The 22,811-nt window shown below is 42.1% G+C and overlaps 1 protein-coding gene across 7 annotated transcripts in view; it reads left to right on the top strand.

The window, feature by feature from the left end:
- Positions 1-2,414: 2,414 nt before the first annotated feature.
- The window catches only part of LOC130551393 (synaptic vesicle glycoprotein 2C-like), a 60,277-nt gene continuing 39,880 nt past the window's right edge, over positions 2,415-22,811 (top strand). For 4 of the 7 annotated variants that reach the window (XM_057328972.1, XM_057328966.1, XM_057328970.1 and 1 more), the window contains exon 1: positions 2,415-2,555. The gene's annotated coding sequence lies outside the window, so the exon portion shown is untranslated. Of the gene's footprint in view, positions 2,556-17,358; positions 17,537-22,811 lie in introns of all 7 variants that reach the window. The other 3 variants (XM_057328969.1, XM_057328967.1, XM_057328968.1) reach the window with 3 other exon arrangements.

Below are 22,811 nucleotides of genomic sequence, written 5' to 3'. Positions count from 1 at the left end.
GGAAAACATATGTCTCTATTACATCAAATATACTGTATCTGTGATTTGACTCAAATCATAATGTTTAGCTTTAGCTTCTCGTATTGACCTTTGATTTTGACTTTTAAAAATGCTAACAGGCTGGTACTCCTCTGACGTAGTCATGAGGACATATTGATCCAGGAACTCCATATTCTGGAGTGGTTCATTAAGTTAAGTGTTTCTTGCTTTCAATCATTCATGCTATAAATGGGCATACCACAGATCCCCACACTTGGCTCTGTCATAAATAAAAGTCACAGGAGCATAAGGTCACAGACAAAGAAATCAACTAATTTAGAGGACAATGATTCATATATCCTTGCTGTTAGGATAACACACAACTAAGATGCTAGGATGCATACAAGTACATGCATAACAAACTACAGGTCTAGATACTGTAGACCTGTATATAACACATTCCTAAATATTCATTATTTCTAAATAAAAAAAATTAAGCTACAGTTCATGGCTGTGCTCAGTCATAACATGGTACAAATACAGCAAGAGTATAATAAAGTATACATTTTTAATCACATAGGATATGAGTCCTGTGAACTATGCATTGTCACTGTCACAGGTCTTAAATTAACATTTTAATTAGATGTAAGAACTTTCATAACGTACTAATAAACAAGGTTGACTTTTTAGTTTACAAGTGTTTGCAACAGCAGACACATTCAGTTTTTTCCACATTTATAAGTGAAAGCAAGTCATTATAAGAATGTTATATGCATCAGTAATATACTATGAAGAAAACATTCCATGAAACCAGAAAATTTAATAACTGTCTTTTATTGGATAAAATGCCACTTTCGACTTTTAATAATAGCCTATAGACCAGGGGTCACTAACTAGCGGACTCCAGTCCGAATGCGGACCGCGAGATGCGTCCGTCCGGACCTCAAAGCCTTTTGACGTAATAAATAAATGAACGCCTAACATTATTTTCTAATGCAATCAAATTTATAGCAGGCACATCAAGGTCCGCTCAGTAGCCGTTTGGGTCCTACGGCGCCACGGACAGTTAACATATGCGCACTGTCGCTACGTTCTTCAGTAACATATGCGCACTGTCGCTATGTTCTTCAGACGTCGATGAGTGAAGAGAGCCGAGACAGACTCGCTGCACAGCGCGCAGACAGATGTAACTCTTAGTGACTGAAAAACAATGTCCTTTTCAAAAGTTAGAAAAGTTGACAACGAAAACCATGTTTTCCGAGATTAATGGGTCGAGAGATTTGCATTTATTCTTCCTGCATCGACATGCACGAGGCCGGTTTGTCTCATTTGCTCGGAGTCTGTTGCGGTTTTCAAAATTGGAAACCTTAAACGGCATTATGAAATTAGACATAGACACTTTGAAGAAACTTACCCGCAGCAGTCCGAGGTAAGGACACGGAAAATATATTAGCTCAAAGCCCAGTAGGAGCGATCTAATCGGCAAACAACCAGCATATGAATGTTCACTAAGAATTCAGCGGATTTTAGGAAAACATAAAAAGCCCTTTACTGATGGGAAAAGAGTGCATGGAGGCTTCTGTGAAACACTTTTAGAAGGAAAATAAAGACATGAACTAAAATAAAATATTAAACAAACCCCCCTTTCAGCTGCAACAGCCACAAGAAGAGCTGAAATGTTATCAGAGGATGATCAGTCGCACCTTGATGCTTCTATTTGTTCATCTCAGTTCAGCAGAAAACAACACTTTAGTTTTCTTTTAAAGTTGTTAATGTTGAAATGAATGTATGTTCAGTGCAGGTTTAGAGATTAGGGCATTTTGCACATTTTCCTTCATTATATTGTTGTCAGACATTGTTATGCCATCGTATCGATATAAAAAAAACATCTATTCATATTTTTAGGTATTTAATTGTCCGGACCTCGGCTGGTAAGGAGGGTTCTTTAACTGGACCTCAAGCAATTTTAGTTGAAGACTCCTGCTCTAGACATCTTACTGAATGGTAGGCTACGTTTCATAAATTCAGCATTAGCGCTTTGGGGTTTTTTTACGTTCATTACCGCGGTGTTTCCGCCAGTTCGTCGCATAGCATTATTGTACTACACCCACACAGCAAAGTGATCTCTCTCTCTCTCTCTCTCTCTCTCTCTCTCTCTCTCTCTCTCTCTCTCTCTCTCTCTCTCTCTCTCTCTCTCTCTCTCTCTCTCTCTCTCTCTCTCTCTCTCTCTCTCTCTCTCTCTCTCTCTCTCTCTCTCTCTCTCTCTCTCTCTCTCTCTCTCTCTCTCTCTCTCTCTCTCTCTCTCTCTCTCTCTCTCTCTCTCTCTCTCTCTCTCTCTCTCTCTCTCTCTCTCTCTCTCTCTCTCTCTCTCTCTCTCTCTCTCTCTCTCTCTCTCTCTCTCTCTCTCTCTCTCTCAAATACTGCAGAGACACAACTGCAGAGGTAAAATACCATCAGCGATTGCTTTAGTTGCTGAATATCTCTAGGATAAAAATCTTAACTCGTTACATCCGGCTAGCGTCTCTAGAAAAATGGATAACCAACATCGAAATCTTATCGGTTCAGCTCTCTAAAGGGTGAGTAAGAGTTTTGGCTTATAACAGAAGCTGTTTCGAGCACAAAAATAATAGCAAAAAATGTTGAAATCTGGACGACGTGTAGGTTCAGTGTAGTGGACGGAGTGTGACTCAGGATACTGCTGCTGCTGGACAGCTCAGTTTAAAAGACAATAAGTTATTTATTCTATAGAATTATATAGAGGTTTACACTGGACTGCAACTAATACCTTCCTCTAAACGATATTTAATATTTCGCGAGTGAGTGTGCTGTGCGGAAGGAATAAGTGTCCAGTGCACCCCTAAAAGTCAGTTTTGACATGAGCGAAAGCGACTGGTCGATGGTTTGAATAGACCACAGAGTGCGCGGATCGCCCGCCTCGGGCACCAAGTGCACTGCAGAGAGAGAGAGAGAGAGATTGGCAGCGCGCGCGCGAGAGAGGGCTCTTTGACTAAATCCGCTCTTTTGAGTCCTTTTAGATATCCTTTGTTTCCTGGCATCAGGTCTAAATAATCAAGTATCCTAAATACCGAATAAATGTAGTGAATTATGATAATGTACTCAAAGTGGAATTCCTAAAAAAAACATATTTATATGTTCATTTACAAAAATAGCTAGACAACATTATTACTGAAGTTTTTTTTCTACTTACATGTCGCCTTGTATATTTACAAAAAGTTGTTCATTTCGGTACAGGAGGAACAGCATATACAGTTACTCAGAATATATAGATTAGCCTATAGCCTACTCATATTTTTTCTTTAAAGATGCAGCCAAGATGGTGGTAGGGATTTGTTTTAGGTGGCTCAACCAGTGACCAATGTCACTCAAAGTGTTTTGTTCATTCAGCATTTTAAATGTTGAAACCAGCCCTCCTAAATGAAGTATGGATGCCTAATATTCTAATTTACAGGCATTTACTAAAATAAAATGAATAGTGGTGAATAATGCCTGTTGTGGTCAGTGATATCTGGAAAGCCATTCATCTCTTTAATGCAGTCCATCCTTAAACTCATTCAACTCAAAAATGAGCATTCCCAAGCTGCAAGGTTGTATCCTTGAGGACTGTACTTCATCAGCAATTCCGCAATTACCAGGCGTTTATCGCCATTTTCATAAAGTTCAGCTGCATCTGTCTATTAGTCTGCATTACAATGAAGAAATCGGAGATAAATAATTTATGTGTGGTAAAATATTTAGTCTCTGGAGCTTATGTCAACATGCTGTATTCATGTTAGTATTAATCACAGATCAAGTCTGAATAAATGTCCTGTATAGTATTACCATTCCAAAGAGGAATTTGTCTGTCTCTTTGATAAACAAGACCTGTTTTATACAATAATCCATTAATCTTGTAATCAAAGTGAGATAATAGAAATAATTTCTCTTAATTGGTAACACATCCAGTGTTCATAGGAATCTGGTGGATTCTGCCTCTGTAGTAAAGTGTTCATGCTTGTAAGAAGGTTCTGCTGGTATCAGTCTGTCCATTTAGAAAAGGCTGTATTGAATTACCTGCAGAGTGATGCAGCCTGCCGTGTCGTGATTGAGAGCGACAAGCCTCATATAATCTCAGCCTACCTTTTCTCTTTAGTGCACCCTGATACAATACATATTAATAAAGAGACACATTTATTTTAGTACATAGTTATGACAAAGAGCATGAAAATACCTTCACCTTTTATGTAGACCTACTCTTTTACTTCTTGTCTGCTTATGCAGGCAATACTTTTTTTTGTTGCAAATGGAATAATAAAGATTTTGAAAACGATAGTAGAAGTAATCATGAATGACCGTGAAAAAAAAAGAAAAACATTATCCTGACATTTTATGTTCTAGTACCACTGGATTTGTCCTCAAGTAATCTTATCACAAGGTGACCTGGACTTTTTTTACAGTAATTTTTTTAATGTGATTATGTCTTCTCCAAACCATTAGGAGATTAAACCTGGCTCATTCACACTGACTGACAACAAAGAATGGAGCAGTCACAATTTTCTGCAATTTCTTTATGGTTATTGCTGTTGAAGCTATCCCTGCTTATAGATAAATGTTGATCAATAATCACATATCGCTGCTGAAACCTTGTATCTTCATATTTCATGATAATCTTTTGGCCATAAAGCATTATTATTAGTCACCCTTTGGTGTAGTGGTGCCTGGAGAAGTGGGTATACTGTAAATTTATGCCCCCATTTTTAAAGAGGCCCAGCAAAGGATGAACGCCTGAGTGTATGAAATGAGTGATGGCCATAGAAGAGATGCAGATTCTGCAATCAATCCTGGCCTACAGGCTAAATGAAGAGACAACCAGGGCAGTAAGCAGGATTTTAGAAATACCAATGTCTAAAAAAATGTTGATATGTGCATTTTAAGACTTAAGAGTGCAAAGATAACAATAGCTAATGTACAACCATGTCTGTCTTTTCATGACTATCAGCATCAGTAAAAAAGTTAACTCATGGTCAATATTTTTATACAAATTTTATTGAAATATTATACAATCTATGTTTCATGAAAGAGCATTTGGGTTTGAAATGACAAAGGCAAACGAGTGAACAGAATATCCAGTTGAGTGAACTATCATTTTAACTTTGAGTAGCCTAATAACATAGACATCAAATTAGAGGTCTGAGCGGGACTGTTTTTCCATCCCGCTCCCGCTAAATTTCATTCCGCACCCACCCGCTCCCGCTGAAAATTCACTCGCGTTCACCCGCTATCTGCTTAGAAGGATTTTCGTCCCGACCCAACGGATCCCGCTAAATTTAGATCACGTTTCCAGATCTCACATTTAAATTTCTCCATAACAAAACTGCTATACAAAAACCTATCAGTTATTTTTTAATCGTCTTGTCAATATACAACATTGTTTATACAGTAGACAACATGTCAGATAAAATAAATTCAATGCATTAAATAAGTCTTTCACTCAAACTATGCAAAATATGAATAAACGAACCCGTTGTCTTATATAGCTATATATATACTGTATATATATATTTTAGCGCTCGTGCAAAATGAAATCACCTTTTTAACATCCATGCAAGAAATGTCCTGATGACCGTCTCCGCCCTAAAAAACATGAACGCTCTCTCTCTTCTCTAATGGCTGGAACACATTACAAGACTTAAAATCTGAACAGATTCCTAAAAACTAGGCACTTGCCAACTTTGTAAACTGTTAGGCTAACCCAGCCAACATTTTTTTGTGGGGCCAATGTAGGCCCCATATGGGCTTGAGGCATGGCCCCAAGTAGGTTTGTCCACAGGTTCCATTGTCAGGATTTCAAAAAGGGGAGGACTCAGTATGCAGGGAAACTCAGTTTATTGAAATAAAGTCACAGGGGGATATCTGGGCCAATAATTCTGCACCGCAAGCCTGGAAGTTTGCCTTCACAGCCAGGCAGAGGTGAGGTCCAGACAGGGATGGTGAAGAGCAGGTAGCCGGGAAGTGAACTGGAACCTCCCTGGGGGAAGAGTAGAGCCACAGACAGAGAAGTAGCTGGCAACTGGTGAGGAGCTCTGGAAACAAGGAGCCTGATAGCAAAAAGGGACCAGGGCACTGGGATGTAAACAAGGAAGTCCAGAGGGGAATCTGGTGAGAAAAAACAAAAAGGCCACCTAGATGGCAGGAGCCCCAAAAATGAGCAAACTATCCAAAAATAATGAAATCCAAGGAAAAAATATCCAAGAAAAATAATCCACTTGGGGAAAAAACTAAAGTACTACAAAATCTAGTTGCTAGGAAAATAAAACCGTAAACCAATAGATTAGGCAAAAGTAAAACTAAAGACTAGACTTGACTAGTGTTAACAAGAGCATAAATCAGACCAAGGAGCTAGAAGCGTAGGCATGAAAGCACCAGACGATCTGGCACAGGACAGAGAACACAAGGGAAAGATAAGGAGAAAATAACAAGAGAACACCGGTGCATGTACTAATCAAAGGAAACGAGGGGGCGGGGCAACTATGATAACCAAGCACATGGTGAACACCAAAATAAACACAACAGCTAACCAGACCGGCACCCTGACAGTACCCCTCCCCCAGGAGCGCCTCCAGGTGCTTCCCGGACAGAGGAACCCGGTCGACAAAGGAGGTCCGTGATCAGCGAGTGGTCCAGAATATCCCAAGCCGGCACCCAGCACCTCCTCAGGGCCATATCCCTCCCAGTCCACCAGGTACTGGTAGCCCCGTCCTCGCCTCCTGACATCTAGCAGCCTCTTGACAGAAAACACAGGAGACCCATCAACCAGACGGGGGGTAGGGATAGACACAGGGGTTTTGAGAGGGGAAGAAAAAACAGGCTTAACACGAGACATAAAAGACAGGATGCACATGACTAATAGCAGGTGGGAGCCTGAGCCACACGGCATGACCTTAGAGATCCGGTATGGCCCAAGGAACCTGGGTGCCAGCTTGTGGGCCGGTACCTTCAGAGGCAAATCTTTAGTTGATAACCATACCCTCTGCCCACAAACATACTTGGGCGCCGGAGTCCGGCGACAGTCTGCTGCCACCTTGGCATGTCCTACCGCCTTGAGAGTTCTTGCTCTGGCTCTCTCCCAGGTACGTCTGCATCGCTGGACAAAGGCCTGGGCGGACGGGACAGCGGAATCAGGTTCCTGTGAAGAGAATAAAGGAGGCTGTAACCAAAAGAGCACTGAAAGGGAGAAATACCCAAGGACGACACAGGGAGTGTGTTGTGAGCGTATTCTGCCCAGGTGAAGTGCTGGCTCCAGGTGGCGGGACTGTGAGGTGACGGAGCATACGCTCCAGATCCTGGTTTGCCCGCTCGGACTGCCCATTGGTCTGCGGATGGAACCCTGACGACAGACTTGCAGTAGAACCGATCTGACAACAGAATTCCTTCCAAAAATGGGAGATGAACTGGGGCCCCCTGTCAGAAACCACATCTGTCGGAAGACCAAGAATCCTGAAGATGTGGACAACCACCACCAGAGCAGTCTCCTTGGCAGAAGGGAGCTTGGGAGGGGGAATAAAATGGGCCGCCTTGGAAAAACTATCCACCACAGTTAAGATAACAGTGTTGCCCTTAGAGGACCAGTAACGAAATCTAGGGCAATGTGGGACCAGGGGCGGGAGGGGACAGGCAAAGGCTGCAGCAGACTAGTGGGATGCTTGTTAGAAGACTTATTCTGGGTGCAAACCGAGCAGGCAGCCACAAACTGTTTGGCATCATGGCCCATGGAGGGCCACCAAAAACGTTGGCGAGCAGAAGCCAATGTTCTACGCACACCTGGATGGCAGGCAAATCTCGAGGAATGACTCCAACCTAGCACAGAGGAACGCAGTGGCTCAGGAAAGGAACAAACAGCAGGCCATCAGGGCACCCCCCGGGACTGCCACCCTCCGCAGGGCCTCCCTGACTCGCCTCTCCACCCCCCAGGAGACTGCCACAACCACAACATTCCTGGGCAGAATAGTGTCAGCCAGTTGCTTGTCCCCCAGGCCACAGAAGAGGCGAGACAGAGGATCCGGTTTACCATTCTTAGAACCAGGCCGATAAGAGAGGGAAATACAGAACCGACCGAAAAAGAGAGCCCATCTGGCCTGCCGAGAATTCAACCTCTTGGCTGAACGGATGTATTCAAGAGTCTTGTGATCCATACAGACCAAGAATTGCTCCGCTGCACCCTCTAGCCAGTGGCGCCACTCACCCAGGGCCAACCTTACCGCGAACAACTCCCTATTACCGACATCATAATTCTGTTCAGCTGGGCTCAAGCGGTGAGAAAAGAATGCACTTTCCCATCACGATGGGACCGCTAGGAGAGTACCGCCCCAACCCTGACCTCCGAAGCATCTACCTCCACGATAAACTGCAGATCAGGATCTGGAACAGACAAAACAGGTGCAGATGTGAAACAGTTCTTAAGTTTCTGGAAAGCTTCCAGTGCCTGTTCCGACCACCTGAAAGGAACCCGAGAGGAGGTCAGAGCTGTCAAGGGTGCAGCGGCCTGACTATAATTGCTGATAAACCATCTGTAAAAATTGGCAAACTCTAAGAACCGCTGCAATGCCTTACAGGAGTCGGGAACAGGCCACTGAGAGATGGCCCTTACCTTGGCAGGATCCACCTTAATCCCCTCTGCTGAGATAATCTGTCCCAGGAACGGAACGGAACAGAGTCTGCGTGAAACATACACTTCTCTGCCTTAACAAAAAGCTGGTTCTCCAGCAAGCGTTGCAGCACCTGTCGTACATGCTGAGTGTGTACCTGCAGAGATGGGGGAAAAAAAGATATCATCCAAGTACACAAAGACAAATCGGTCAATCATGTCTCAGCACATCATTAACCAGGGCCTGGAAGACAGCAGGGACATTAGTAAGCCCAAATGGCATCACCCTATATTCAAAGTGCCCTGTAGGGGTGTTAAAGGCTGTCTTCCACTCATCCCCTTCCCTGATCCAAACGGTAGGCATTGCGGAGGTCCAGTTTACTGAAGACCCGAGCACCCTGCAATAGTTCGTGGGCTGATGACATCAATGGCAGGGGTACCTATTCTTTACAGTGATGTCGTTAAACCCACGATAATCTATGCAGGGGCGGAGGGAACCACCCTTTTTCTCCACAAAGAACCCCGCGCCTGCAGGAGAAGAGGAAGATCAGATGAGGCCAGCTGCCAAAGACTCATGGATATACTTATCCATGGCCTCTCTCTCTGGGCGCGAGAGGGAGTAGAGACGGGCTTTGGGCAGAGAAGTGCCAGGAAGGAGGTCAATGGCACACTCATAGGGTCGGTGCGGAGGAAGGGATGTGGCTTGGGACTTGCTGAACACACGGTGCAGATCCAGGTACTCCGCAGGGACACCAGTCAGATCAGCTGCTTCCTCCTGTAACAGAACAAACAGAGCCAGAAAAGGGAGCAGAACCTAAACAAAACTTAAGACAGAAAGGGCTCCATGCCAAAACAGAATTTTCGGCCCAACCAACGTGGGGACTGTGCTTGACCAGCCATGGGTGCCCCAGTACAACAGATGCACTGGGGGACTCAAGGAGGTAGAAAGCAATTTCCTCACGGTGGTTGCCCGAGATGACTAAACTTACAGGGCAGGTGACGTGTGTGATTTGGGTAAGAACAGACCCATTGAGGCCTCTAGCAGTGATGGTCTCTTTAAGAGGAGCAGTAGGGAGGCCCCAATGGGCCACCAGTAGGGATGGGCGATATGGCCCTAAAACTCTATCATGATAATTCCTGGTATTTGTTGCGATAACGATAAAAAAATGACGATATATCCATAACGCCATCCACCGCTGTTTTTTGCGTCAAGTGATAGTAGCTGCATGTAGTCTAGACCCTCAGAAAACAAATATTATCAAAAAGTAGAACTTACCCCAAGTCAAACAGCTCCTAAAATATACCTACAGTATTTTTGTAAATATAAAATATAATAGTGAGATTCGACTTCAAAAGGTTGTAGTAAAGAAAAGTTAAATGAACAAAAGCTCAATAAACACGTCATACCTAAAACTGTATATATTCTATTGTTGGGTGGAAACGATCGATCGCATCACGCTGTCAATCACTCTCTCTTGAACTGTGTGAAGTGAACCTTCTCTTCTCACAGCAACAAACACTGAATCTGTCTATGACTCGCGCTACAGAAAAAAAACAGAAAAATGCGGATAAAAGAAATCTAATTAAATAATCCATGCTTTTATACGCTCATAAACGTATTTAAAATAACGTAATACAAACTCGCATTTTGTACTGTATGTAAACAGGCAGCAGTGCTGTGCACGCTGTGTCGCTATGAAAGCACATGTGGGCGCGAGCTGCGCACGGGACGCTCCGTTCATCCTGTATATAACAGGCAAGAAATCATTTTAAACAATTTGCGCACGCATGCATAACATCTAACGAATGTTTAAATAAATACTTTTAGCCAAACTAAATGTTGTGGTGTAACGTATTATGACTATCAACGAATACTTAACAAATGAATTAAATAAAACGAAAGTGAAACTAAACATCAACTCGGATGCATCTACAGTGCCAATCTAAAAAAGATTTAGAGCTCGTCTTTTAGTGCAAACTCTTTCTCAGCTTCACGTCCGCCCTCCGCTATACCCGTTTTCGCTTCACATATGAGCTGTGAATGGGTCGCACAAAGAAATACGTCATCAACTAGAATTTATCGTTTATATCGCGGGTAGACTAATTCCTATCGTGTGGGGAATTTCTACCAGTATATCGCAAACGATATAATATCGCCCATCCCTAGCCACCAGGGCAGCATCAATGGATTTACCCTCCGCCCCAGAATCCACCAGGACGGAGCAGGGCTGGGAGAGTGACTTCCATCTAACCATGGCTGGGAGAAGAGTTTGTGAAAAAGAGGACTGAAACAAAGGAGTGATGCTCACCAGTATTCCCCATCTACAGGCAAGCGTTGCCTTTTAAAGGACATGCAGCGGCGAAGTGTCCAGCCTTGCCACAATACAAGCACAGACGGTTAGTTATGCGTCGCATACGCCCCACTTGCATCGGTTCCGGCTCAGAAGTAACCAAATGACTCAGGGGCTGGGATGCGGCTGCCACTTCCCCGGGAATGAACAGACTGTCACAGAATAAATAGCAATTTCATCCTGGATAGAGTCATTAAGTCCCTCCTGAAAGTGATCCCACAGAGCCTCCTCATTCCAGCCAGTAAGAGGCGCCAACGTACAGAACTGGATAGAGTAGTCTGTGACTGTGAGGGTCCCCTGTCTCAATCTTGCCAGTTGGCTGGCTGCCTCCTTACCGGAAACAGACCGGTCAAACACCTTCCTCATCTCCTTCTGGAACAACTCAAAGGAAGCACAGCAGGGAGCCTTAGCCTCCCACACAATGGTGCCCCACTCCCGGGCTTTACCGGAGAGCAAGGTGATCACAAAAGCGACCTTGGAATTCTCTGTTGAAAACGTGGTGGGTTGCAGGGCAAAGATGATGGAGCACTGTGTGAGAAAGGCTCGACAGGACTTGGGATCTCCATCATACAAGGGAGCCACTCGAGGCTCAGAAACTTGGCGAGGTCCTGAGGAACCAGTAGGGGAGGCAGCCACAGTGGCACGGATTGAGTCTTGATCCTTACACAGCTCCTTGAGCTGGACTGTGATGTCAGCGACTTGAGAAGCCATGACTTCAACTCCATGTGTGGTGTTGGTGAGTTGAGCAACATGCTGTCCCAGCAAAATCCCCTGCTGGGCAACTGCTGCCCTGAGAGGATCTGGCCCTGCTGAGTCCATACTGGCCAGATCGTAATGTCAGGATTTCAAAAAGGGGAGGACTCGGTATGCAGGGAAACTCAGTTTATTGAAATAAAGTCACAGGGGGATATCTGGGCCAATAATTCTGCACCGCAACTGTAAACCAGGGAACAGGCAAGCAGACAGGAGCCTGGAAGTTTGCCTTCACAGCCAGGCAGCCAGGTAGAGGTGAGGTCCAGACAGGGATGGTGAAGAGCAGGTAGCCGGGAAGTGAACTGGAGCCTCCCTGGGGGAACAGTAGAGCCACAGACAGAGAAGTAGCTGGCAACTGGTGAGGAGCTCTGGAAACAAGGAGCCTGATAGCAAAGAGGGACCAGGGCACTGGGAGGTAAACAAGGAAGTCCAGAGGCTGGGGAGAGGGGAATCTGGTGAGAAAAAACAAAAAGGCCACCTAGATGGCAGGAGCCCCAAAAATGAGAAAACTATCCAAAAATAATAATGAAATCAAAGGAAAAAATATCCAAGAAAAATAATCCACTTGGGGAAAAAACTAAAGTACTACAAAATCTAGTAGCTAGGAAAATAAAACTGTAAACCAATAGACTAGGCCAAAGTAAAACTAAAGACTAGACTTGACTAGTGTTAACAAGAGCGTAAATCAGACCAAGGAGCTAGAAGCGTAGGCATGAAAGCAACAGACGATCTGGCACAGGACAGAGAACACAAGGGAAAGATAAGGAGAAAATAAGGAGAGAACACAGGTGCATGTACTAATCATCAAACAAGGAAACGAGGGGGCGGGGCAACAATGATAACCAAGCACATGGTGAACACCAAAACAAACACAACAGCTAACCAGACCGGCACCCTGACATCCATGTCAGCCCTATGTGAATTAGCCCATATGAATCCTACATAGAATCTGAGTGGGGCCCATGTGGGACCCAAGTGGGAAACATGCATAAAGCCCATATTGGTCCCACCTTATAAAGCCCATGTGGATTAAAACAGGCCCTGTATGTTTAATGGAGGAGCCCTGCGTAGTGTATACTTGAGTGGTTCTAGATTATGTTTTTTGAGGTTTCCTACCTGGACAGTACAATTTTTGTTATTGCTAAATTGTAATTGACATTTTCCATTCTTATGCTCTACCAAGTACAATGCAATTTTTACTGATTAAATGATAACTGCAGCATTTGGATGTTGCTTTGTTAGATGTTAGTCTTCAAAATGAATAATCTACTACTTTATATTTGCCTGTACATCATAAACATAATAGGTGCATTCTGAAAATGAAAAACACATGGATGTTCAATATCAAATTTATTATCATTTTCTGATCGTTAACACAGAATATTTAACTCAACCTTAAAAGCAGTCTTAAATGTTAAATTCATTAAAATAGTTTGATAGATTTCAGAATAGAAAGGGTACTTTAAACTCAACTGAACAAAAAATATTTTGAACGCTTAAACTGCTGACAGTCCGATGTTTTGTGCCAGACTGCATTAAGGGCTCCTTTTCCACCCCTGTCTCGTGCTCCAGTGGTTTCGGTCCACACCTGTAACAGAAGAACAATACAGTTATTTGATATCTCCAGCATCACATAGTTTACAGCACAAATGAGTACTCTACATGCTATCAATTTAATGTTAAACAATTAAAAAATGCATCACCTCACAATAACAGAATTATCAGTTGACCCCCATGGGGTCCGAGTGGGTTTTAAATCCTGGAGAAATTTTGTCATGTCCTGAGATTTGTGCTTTTTAGTAATGCACCCATATTTTAATACATTGTTATAAGTGGTGGGACATTATCACGTCGTGCTGTCGATCACTCTCTGGTAATGTTACGCTGAGAACCCTCAAAGGCTTTTTATTTATAATTAGCACTACACGAACCAGAAATATCACGCAAACAAAGCAAATACAACAAATCTGTGTTATAAAATGTAAATTGTCATGTTTCTTGAAGAACACATTAACGTATTTAAAATGTAATGGGAAGCATTCTAGCACTACACAGCAGACAACGATAGCGCGGGCTGCATAAATGTGGTCTCAGAACAGATTACAATTTATGTCATACATCGTTTCTGACATCAGCCTTTTGAGATTTAGACGTCCGAGGAATTAAAAAGAATGGCATTAAATGGTTAAATATCGTAAATTAGTGTCACTCGTCATAGGCTGTGGTAAAGTAAATTCAATTTTACCTCAGATTTTACGGCAGGTGGAAAAATGGCAGGTACAGGCAGGCTTACAAAATGCAAAGGAAAATGACGGTCAAAACAGGGTTCCCGGTGCTTGATAACACGGATAACAAAAACACGCTTAAGAAAATATGAATTTTACCTTCTTATTTTTGATTATTTCCAGTCCCGACTAGACAAGGATTTTCCTGCATAGAAAAATTGGAGGCAGTCGTCGCCAAATTTCGTGCCGCCTCAGACTCTCGCCAAAATAATGTCAGGTGTCTTCACAAAAAACAGTGCGTGTTTTCTGTCAACAGACTGTCATTTGTAACTGCAGTTGCGGCATTACGCCTGACAGGAGGCGCTGTTTCGTTATCAGCCCAGTGAGGCGGCAGAGTTGTAGTGGCAGAGTTGTAGTACAAGACCTAATAGGAGCTGTATTGGCTGTTTTTCACGGCTGTTCAGCTAAATATTGTTTGTTTGCATGCAAGTACGTTAAAATTCTTTAAAGGTTTCTTAAATGAACGTGGTGTGCATCATTGTAATGTTTTAAGCTGTGCAGTTGGCTCGTTGAATCAGCGTCATACTGTACACAGCGAGTTCGCTAGTCTGAACGCACATTGCGATCAGAACGACTCGCAAACAAATGACTCCTTTGAACCGATTCGTTTAAAATGTTGAAACAAACTGTAGCGAACATAAAAGGTAAGTGAATCCCTTGCTCGTTTAGTAAGACTGGTTAATTTAGTTGGCAATTGTTTGTTGAAAAGGATAAAAAGCTTCATTTGATTTGAAAACAATTCTATTTGCTTGAATAAAAGTAATATTTTATATAACTCAATAATTGTCATTTTCATCTCATTGTTCATTTTTATGTTTCAATATGTAAAGTGTTTGTTTAAGCCACTTAAAGGTACGGTAGGCCTACACGTGCGTGTTTTTACAAGATAAGGATGGCACCACCTCCGCCTCATTTTGAGCCAGGAAAAACCCTGCTAGAGATGCAACGATTATAGATTTTGTTGGTACGATTATTGTCTCAGGAATAATCACGGTTGCACGATAATGGCAATTATTATGCATTCATTAATTTCTACATTTTTTCTGGCCCTGCCTAAATTTAAACTTGTCCTACCACAAAAAAGTAATAAATAAATAATATTGTCTAGTTATTTGTTTGTTTTTATATCTGTTTTCTTAATAAATAAGGTTATAATACCCTAAGACTATTAACCTAACTCACAGACATTTCATATAGTCAAAGACAGTGAATCAGTAAGTATTAAAATTAGTACAAATGATCAAATTATAAGCAATAGCACAAATACATGTAATAAAGCAAAGACACAAATGAAATTAACAGTGTTTTTCATGTGTTTCAAGTTGGTCTAACTATGGTTATCAGGTACAGAAACTGAATAAAGGAGTGAAATGTAAAACACTTCATTTTCTTCACAGTATAAATGAAATATATATTAAAGTTATTAAAGTTAATCAGTCAGGAGTGGTGAGTGTGTTTTGTCTTCGTTTTTTGTTGTTTGATGAGCATTAAAACAGATATGTTTATTATGCTGCTGTCCATTTAAGAGCTAGCGCGCACAGATATGTTTTTGTATCCCCACTAGGGATGCAGCGATTACCGAGGTTCACTATTAACCGTGCTTAAAAAAGTCACGGTTAATCAATCGTAAAGGCTCCGTTACACCGTGTGTTTCTGTTGCAAGGAACGGAACTGTTGCAACTTGCACAAAACGAAAACGAAGTCACACCAGCGGTGCACCATCATAAAGAACCGTGCTTATCAGAGACACGGAGGCCACGACAAAACATGGCAGAGAGACCAAACAGCCAATCTTCATGTACATTCACAATCAAGGCTATAGCGGTGACAGTTGAGCTTTCAGTGCAACGTAAACAAGCAAAGCGGCATGTTAGTTAATAGAGTCGCACACCGGACGAGAAGCATCGCGTCGAGGACAGCTCATAGGATGCGTACATTCTGTATGCGTAAGCTCAAATTCAAAGTCTACTCCTGACGCAAGTTGAACCAATTTAACTTATGCTTATGTTATTTTTATTAATAATATGTGGTGTTTAAACGTTATTTAGCGAATGGGCTCTATATCACGTTGATAAATTGAATCCATCATGGTTTGTTACAAACTTTTGGTGTAACTTTCGTTTTGTGCAAGTTGCAACAGTTCTCTGCCAAAGATATCCTTCCGCCGATAAAGAAACTCTTCTGTAGTTTCATTTATTTAATTGATTTAAATCATAGCTGTAATTTAAACCTTAAACATTTTCAACAAAAGATTATTTAATTATGTGATATAAGAAAAATATACCAAAACTCAGGAGAACTACTTTGTCAAGCGGAACAAAGTGTTCTCGGTCAGGGGTGTGCTCGACTCCATGCATTACCTGCGCAAAGCAATCAGGCTATGACATCAAGATACCGCCACATCGTTTCTAGGCAAGTGCTTCCTGATCGATCTCGCGGTAATGTGACGTAGGCCGGTCGGTCTGCGCAGCTAAGTATGAAGTCGAAAGTATCTATCACATTGAGCAAGAACGTCGCTTGTGAGACTCATGTAAATTGACCTGGATTTCTGCATTTATCTATCGTGGTTGATTTTCATACAGTAAGGACAGTGAAAGGAAGAAAATACTGATACTGGCCTATTGAATGAATTAACAAAAATATTCCAGAAACTCCATTTGCATTAAATACATAACAAAATCAGCCTAAATATCTGATATATTTGTATGTTTAAAAGGATTATCAACCAAATATAAGAACTTTGAAAAGTTCAAATGCATAATGTATTTTAAACATGAAATCATATGCCCACTTGGAGCCCATGAAGGTCTCATATGGGCAAAGCTATGTGGGACCCATATTGATATCCCACACGGGGCCCATATGTTTTGCCCATCTTAAACCTATGCCCATGTGGAGCCCATATCGCCCAGATAAAACCCATATGGGGCCCACATACCAATGTTCAAATGTACGCATTTAAAGGAGTTTAAAGGCACAATATGTATTTTAAGCATGAAATCAGTGTGCCCACATGCAGCCCATAAAGGTCCCATAAGGGCAAACCTATATTATGGAGGACTAAACCTGCAAAAATTATAAATAAATAAATGTATAAATATATAAACGAATAAATGTAATAATATGAAAATAAATAAAATAATGAATGGTTTGATATAACAAAATCATTTGTTTTAGCTATTATTGATCTTAGCTTTAATTTTTTTAAATTTTTAAATTGATTTATTATTTTTGTGTCCATTCTTATTTTTTTTATTTTTTTTTATTTTTAGATTATTTTATTTATCATTTTCTTTTCTTTTTACATTTATTTATTTATACGTTTATTTGTTTTTATATTTATTTACAGGGGCAGTCGTGGCCTAACACAGGGGCAGTAGTGGCCAGAAGGTTGCCGGTTCGATTCCCAGGGCCGGCAGGTAACGACTGAGGTGCCCTTGAGCAAGACACCTTATCCCTACTTGCTCCCCGGGCGCTGCAGTGATAGCTGCCCACTGCTCCGGGTGTACGTGTGTTCACCACTTGCTGTGCGTGTGTTCACTACTCTCTGGATGGGTTAAATGCAGAGGTCACATTTCGTGTATGGGTCACCATTAGGGATGGGCGATATTATATCGTTTGCGATATACCGGTAGAAATTCCCCACACGATAGGAATTAGTCTTCCCGCGATATAAACGATAAATTCTAGTTGATGACGTATTTCTTTGTGAGACCCATTCACAGCTCATATGTGAAGCGAAAACGGGTATAGCGGAGGGCGGAAGTGAAGCTGAGAAAGAGTTTGCACTAAAAGCTCTAAATCTCGTTTAGGTTGGCACTGTAGATGCATCCGAGTTAATGTTTAGTTTTACTTTCGTTTTATTTAATTCGTTTGTTAAGTATTCGTTGATAGTCATAATGCGTTACACCACAACATTTAGTTTGGCTAAAAGTATTTATTTAAACATTCTTTAGATGTTATGCGTGCGTGCGCAAATAGTTTAGTATGATTTCTTGCCTGCTATATAGGATGAACGGAGCGTCCCGTGCGCAGCTCGCGCCCACATGTGCTTTCATAGCAACACAGCGCGCACAGCACTGCTGCCTGTTTACATACAGTACGAATGCGAGTTTGTATTACGTTATTTTAAATACGTTTATGAGCGTATAAAAGCATGGATTATTTAATTAGATTTCTTTTATCCGCATTTTTCTGTTCTCTTTCTGTAGCGCGAGTCATAGACAGATTCAGTGTATGTTGCTGTGAGAAGAGAAGGTTCACACAGTTCAAGAGAGAGTGATTGACAGCGTGATGCGATCGATCGTTTCCACCCAACAATAGAATATATACAGTTTTAGGTATGACATGATGTGTTTATTGAGCTTTAGTTCATTTAACTTTTCTTTACTACAACCTTTTGAAGTCGAATCTCACTATTATATTTTATATTTACAAAAATACTGTAGGTATATTTTAGGAGCTGTTTGATTTGGGGTAAGTTTTACTTTTTGATAATATTTGTTTTTCTGAGGGTCTAGACTACATGCAGCTACTATCACTTGACGCAAAAAACAGCGATGGATGGCGTTATGGATATATCGTCATTTTTATCGTTATCGCAAGAAATACCAGGAATTACCGTGATAGAGTTTTAGGGCCATATCGCCCATCCCTAGTCACCATATCTGACTAATAGGTCACTTTCACTTCATTCTGGAATTTATTCTTACTTTTCTGTGTTTTGTATTGTATGATAATTAGATGGTTGGTCTTGCCTACTATTGGTTCAGCGTAGATTGAAGCATTTGATCGATTACTCTTTATTTGTTTTGGACTAACGTCACATCACTCACTGATCGTTTGCTTCGTGTATACCGTTTAACTACGGCGGGCGCACAATTAGCTAGAGAGTTACGGAACTTAGCCAATGAAGTCGATAACCATGCATCAAATGACTGTTTTATTACAGATTGACGGCGAGATAAATGACAAAGTTCTTCAAAATCCCTTAATGGGAATTCCTTAGATACAATTTTTCCCAATTCTCTGCCATCTCTCCTGTTCTGTCATCGACTTGAGGGCGGCAGCAACAGCCAATCACAATGGGAGTTCCAGAAAAGAGCAGGGCCAATTGCATTTGTTGTCACAAAATTGCAGTGTCCCGCCCCCTTAGTGCCAAAAGTCAAAATGACTCACGCGCGTGTAGTCAATACTGTGCACGAGCGATCTGCTTTGATTCGGGGGTTTGTTATTTCCCCTCGCAAGTGTTGATTTACGTGCACAATCTTGGTTTTTGTGTTCAAGTTAGAGATTTGCGATATCTACAGGTTCACATTTTACGTGAACAGCTGTAATCTGCTTGCGCGTTGTGTTTACACGCTCACTTAGTTTTGTCCAATTTCTAATGCCATACAATGACGTTTAATTTCTGACATTTTGGTAGCACGAATAGGACCACCATTTCAAAAATACAGAGGCAAGGGCGGAGAATAGCGCGTCGGAGAACAGCGCCTCTGTAGGTACAATACTAGCCTAAGAATGTCATTGCTTTTGTTCATTTTTGTGTTTCTTTTTTTATTTTCCACACCGTACGCTTTTTACTTCTTGTTCATTTTTTCCTGGCAACCTGTGATTCTGTTATAAGAAAATACAGTGGATTTAATTAGTATTGTGGAATTAAATAATACCAAATATGGTTCTCCACCAGATCTATCAAGATCACATCCATGAAATTAGTTATTTAAAACATCAATTTCAGTCAAGGAATTAGTTTAGCTCAAAGGAAAATACGTATAACAATCGTGATAAAATATACATATTTTACGGTCTCTTATTAGTAATATAAAGCATAACAATACTTGTATGTAACAGGATTTAGAGCAAAGGTAGCGTAAATCAAAACAGTTTAAGTGACCAAGTATATGAGCCGAACACAGAAAACCCCTCAGGTGAATATATATGGTTGTTTATTAAACTATACTCTACATGGTAAAAATAATGACGATCGCATAAACACAAACAATACATGAAACACAAACGCGCTAGGGAGAGAGAGAGAGAGAGAGAGAGAGAGAGTGAGTGAGCATGGCAGCGATTTCTGAACACCAATAAAAATCATCTTTAACAAAGAGGTACAAACTTAACGCAGCTATTCTATGTATAGAATTGCATACTTGCGAGCTCTGTGCTGGACCTATATGCGTGTGTAGAGATGGAATTGTTCAAAAGGTTTCAGAATGCAGTCCAGCTGGAAAGTTCCGGGCCTCGTGATCGGCCGCATGGCTTAGCCAGGTGTGCGTGGCAGCAGAAATCCATTGTTCCTTCTTTAACCCAGTGGGGGGAAAAGGCAGTCTCTGAAGAGACGCCACGAACCAGTTTCTGATGAGGGCAGGTATAGAGCAAAAATTCCAAGCTCCGTTTTCAGAGCAGGCTCGATATTCAACTTCATGAGAGGGCATGCCCACCTGAGTTTGAATCGACCAATCAGAGTTGACCAGGGAAGAGGTTCTTTGTCCATTCAACAGCTAATTTGCATCTTTATGACCTCCTGGCAACTTTACAAAATACCATCCCAAATTATAACATGATGAAAAGAAAATGTTCTATGGTCACACAATATATATAAACAAGGAGGAATTGTAAAGACAAACTGTTAGGATGTACCAGCGGCCAGAGGTATAAATAAGATAGCAGGGGACTAGTTCTCCAAGGTGTACACAGTAGCACCCGAAAAGGAAATAAATCTAAATGATTTTACAATATACAAACAAATGTAAGTTTGGCTATACCAACGTACAGGCCCAAAAATACAAGCACCATTCAACCTCTCCACACTCCCTAAAAAAAAATGGCTGCCTTTTAAAGCTTTGGCTCCTCCTATATTTGGAACATACCATTTTAGGGTGGGAAACCTATAAGTTACAAACAGGTAACAAGACAAAACAATCATACTTTCATTATAGTTCGGCTCTAAAACATACATAAGTTACATCTATTACAGTTTGAAGTGCTCACAACAATAAAACAGGACTATAAGAATATATGTCTTATAATATATTTCTTATATTTCATATAAGAAAACACTTACATCCACAGTTCTCTCCCTCCCCTATGAGGTCAGAACCAGATAGAGAAATCTGCCATGAGCACATGTTAACTTAAAAATGGTTACTTTCCATGTGGACAGGTTTGGCAAGTGAGAGGAGCACCAGAAGGTATGTCTAGCTGTTTGAAAGTACATTGAAGTTAACTTGATAACTAAATGAAATGAAATAAACAGTTATTGTGTAAAGTATTTTTGGTATTCTTTTCTGTGTAATGATATTGGAACAGCATGCATCACTGAACATTAAACAAATAACATTTAACAGAACAAAACCCAAAACTAACAACTGGGGATGATAAATGGGATATCACAACACCAAAATTAGGGCTACAAACGTACAAACTATATGCCGGCAAAATATATCATCCTTATGTAGTTTTATGTATGTATGTGTAATGGTGGAAAAAGTTTGTTGTGTGCACATACCCATGCTCAGTCTCTTCTAAATAAAAGTCCTAGGTCACAGTCAGTCTGTGACACAAACATTTAGATATCAAATATGCTAAGGTTTGAACTGCATCAAGTCATGATTCATTCGGATGTACGAATACAAACAAAGCCTGAATTAAACTTGTCTATTTAACAGTTACAGATTATTTAAAATGGCAAGAGCGACAACATATAACGTCTTGGTTACGGAGAGAACGAGACATTGTGTCGAACCGACAGAATGGGGTTTGTCTTGAGAACCTATCATCTTCTGAGTATTTAGAAAAGGCCAATGAAAATTGGCGAATGAAATTTGCATGCCGGGCTCCTCGCCGGATGTCCGGGTATAAGAGGGAAGCCGGCGTGCTCATTCATTCACCTTTGGTCTGAGGAGCCTAAAGCATCCTCCCCCGACCCCTGGGGTGGGCGGCCAGTGTTGTGGCATGAGGGACACAACGTCTCGTTCCCTCCATCAGGGAACCGAGGTTACATCCGTAACCAAGACGTTCCCTTTCTGTCGGTCTCTCGACGTTGTGTCGAACCGACAGAATGGGGTTCCTATGGAAAACGCCACAGCACTGAGCCGCGTCACAATCTCTGCGGAGCGACGTTGACTGGCCTGGGCGAGTCAGACGAACACGCTAACGCGAAATTATGACCCTCCAGTGGAGAGGAAGGGGGACCCAGAGCTTTACACAAAGTTGGGAAGCCCCTGTCACCGGCCGTCACGGGCGGAGGCCTAGTTCTCTAAATGGCGAGAAGCCGCCCGGCACCGTACGGGCCACTGGGTAAGCATTATTCCCCCCGGGGGGAAAAACGCTGCAGAGGCCACTACCTACCGTAGGGAGGAATTAGTGGAGACACCACATGGTCTCACCATCAGGGGAGAACTCATGGGAAGGAATGTGCGGACTGCAGGAGTTAACCGCAAGGTGGGAGTCCACCTGGGGAGGTCATGGGTTGCCAAGGTGGGAACCATTCATGAGGATACATCAGACGGAACAGCCCACGGAGGGGGGGTTACCACGTCTGGAGCACTAGGTCCGGTTAGAGCTATGTGGGAGATAACTCAACTGTTCCCCGGCCTAAGGGGGCAGGGCTGCTCTGCCCAGCCTGTCCCCTGGAAGGGTGCTTAGTGATGGATGGAATGCCTGTTCTTTACCCGAGGGGAAAGAAGTGAGGCGGGATCGCCACTGCTCCCCCCGAGGGGGAAGGGCTTCCGCAGGCGTACGCCCTACCGGCTGCCGGTCCTACCTGTTGCCCTGCAGGACGCGGGCTGACACCGG

This window comes from Triplophysa rosa, linkage group LG2 (genome assembly GCF_024868665.1).
Source record: "Triplophysa rosa linkage group LG2, Trosa_1v2, whole genome shotgun sequence".
In the NCBI taxonomy this organism is placed as follows: Eukaryota; Metazoa; Chordata; class Actinopteri; order Cypriniformes; family Nemacheilidae; genus Triplophysa; species Triplophysa rosa.
The sequence above is the reverse complement of the archived record's forward strand: the minus strand, read 5'-3'. Positions and strand labels throughout refer to the sequence as shown.